The sequence below is a fragment of the Penaeus vannamei genome, chromosome 15 (genome assembly GCF_042767895.1).
Source record: "Penaeus vannamei isolate JL-2024 chromosome 15, ASM4276789v1, whole genome shotgun sequence".
Classification (NCBI taxonomy): Eukaryota; Metazoa; Arthropoda; class Malacostraca; order Decapoda; family Penaeidae; genus Penaeus; species Penaeus vannamei.
The window spans coordinates 43845146-43847733 of NC_091563.1; the positions used below are offsets into that span (position 1 = coordinate 43845146).

General features: G+C 41.7%; 1 protein-coding gene across 1 annotated transcript in view; it reads right to left on the minus strand.

Annotated features, from left to right (window-relative positions):
- The window catches only part of LOC113800803 (uncharacterized), a 24448-nt gene extending 23114 nt beyond the window's left edge, over positions 1 to 1334 (minus strand). Inside the window, exon 1 of the mRNA XM_027351589.2 lies at positions 1113 to 1334. The gene's annotated coding sequence lies outside the window, so the exon portion shown is untranslated. The remainder of the gene's footprint in view (positions 1 to 1112) is intronic.
- Positions 1335 to 2588: the final 1254 nt, after the last annotated feature.

Consider the following 2588-nt stretch of genomic DNA (forward strand, 5'->3'; position numbering starts at 1 on the left):
TCATGTATATTTCAGTCATTTTTGCACTTATTCACCTGATTTCCGTACTTTCCCTCCTCCTCACATTCGAAATATCCTAACTATGCCTTAGTTGTTTGAACGCGGGCTTCCGTTCAAGGCAAGAATGGCATGATCTCACCGAGCCCAGGGGCCAGATTCTCAAACGCGTTAAGGCGCCGTATCTCCTTAAGGCGCCTTAACTTACGGCCGATCGATCTTACATACACATACACAGAGCAAGGGACCCGCTATATTGGTGCGAGCTAAGGCGCCTTAGGTTCAGGGAGGGGGAGAGCAGCCTTTAGCGCTCTACGACGGGAGGGAAATCGACTCTCTTCGCTCTCATACAGGGGAAATACAGCAGGACGGTTGAGGCTTCCAGCGCGCCTTAACTTAAGGCTCTTTTGAGAATCCGGCCCCAGGACTGGCAAGGCGTCACCGCTTTTGTTGCTGGCTGTACTTCTCTCTCAGCACAATAAACTGCTGCTGCTATTCACGGTGTATGTTACGCTCTCACCGCCAACACAAGATCGCTGTCTCGTGCCAGACGCATTTCTGTCTGCAGAATACTGCTCATCGGCCTCGTACAATATATATGTATATACAAAGATACACACACACACACACACACACATGTACATGTGTATATGTGTGTGTGCGTGTGTGTATATATATACATACATACACATATATATATATGCGTATATGTATATATATATAACATATATATATGTATATATATATATATATATATATATATATATATATATATATATATAACCTACACACACGCCCGCGCGCGCACACACACACACACATATACCCATTTCTATATGTGTATATAAATATACATATGAATATATGTGTGCGTGTGTGTGTATGTGTGTGTGCATGTGCGCGTGCGTGTGCGTGTCTGCAATATAAGAAATTTTGATTCTGAATCCAGGTTGTAGTTTGAGTTTTTCACCTAGTAACTGCCTCTTATTTTAACCTTTATAGTCGTTCTTGCTATTATATTCCTATCTCATCCAAGCTACTTTCTCTTACCTCCCCCTCTCTCTCATTCTGTTGCCGCATTATTGAATTTGTGCGTAACTGAATCTTGCGCTTACCTAAGAATCTCTTGCAATATAATGCTCCTTGTCCCAGCATCGATGCGATGGGATGATGCGATGCAGTATAGTCGGAATATTGTGAATAATCTATGTGATAAAGCTGTTATGCTGAGGAGCGTTTATGACTGAATTAATTTTACAATGATCACACAGGAGACAATCACGTATTGGTTGTTTCACGATATAAATGCCTAACTAACCCCTTGTCGATAAAACAACAAGATAAAGCAAGCCTTCAGCCCTGCCTTATCAGTCTCTACAGACCACGGCTGATAACACAATCAGCTACATCAATGCATAACCATTATTATACTGGATTAGTAGAATTAGTAGTTATTGGCACCTTTCGGCAGTTCCCCAGTTTGCGTCTGGCTCGTTCGGTAGATTGCCGACAACATTAAGCACCTAAAAGCTCTGATTTGGTTATCATTTCAAAAACTTTTAAAAAATAAATGTTTACTTTCACTTTACATGCCCGTGCCAGAAAGTTTAACCATACGATTGTTGTTACTACTAAAAGAGATAAACAATCTTCGATAACCTGATAACGCGGCAAAGGCGCCCACTATTTGCCATGGTAAGAATAGATGCCAAATGTTTGTTTTATATATAGTAAAAAATCTCGCTGAAGTGCTAAGATATTGTTGGCAAGGGCTTTTCCCACAGTGACAATAAGGGTGATGCCACTAAAGTTTCCGCAGAGTGATATGTCGCAATTGTAAAATATTGTCACTATGAGGGAGTTCTTGTAGTCGCCCGAGACATGTTCCCAGATCTTATGGAATAAAGAGAGAAGCCGGGATGCTAACATATGTTGCATAGATTTCAAAACCAATAGATATTTGGAAATTTGATTTTGAGGCTATCAATATCAATCTTGGGTTGGATTGAGTAGATCACGCTGTTGAACACTGTGGACAGTGTTATAATTGATATCAGATGGTCGATTCAGTAGATGGGTGAAGCGTTCAGCCCAGTATTAGAGAGCATTCTCTTCATCTATCAGTAGTAATTGTTCCCTATTTAACGTTAAGGGCGTACATTTTCAAGTGGCTCATATAATGCCCTAAGGGATTTGTAAAACATTCTCATGCTTCTTTGGTCGGATCAGCTCTTGCAACGCAACACTGATTTTTTTATCTGGCCGATTGTATCTAGTTTGAGAATTGTCTCCGAGGATTTCGGATCATATGCTAGCCTCTTTGCTTGTCTTTTATCCTCGATTAAGGTGGTGATTTCAGCTACACGTATGCCCATCAAAGTATAACCATCGAGCTTCGATCTCTCTTGATTTTAATTTTTTTTCACTGACGCCCTCGTTCTCAAGAAAAGGGAGAAAAGGAAGAGAAGGGAGAAAGGAAGAGAGAGAGAAGGGGGGGGGGGAGAGGGAAAGAGGGGGAGTGAGAAACAGAGAGAGAGAGAGAGAGGGGGGGGAGGAGGGAGGGGAGAGAGAGAGAAAGAGAGAGAGAGAGA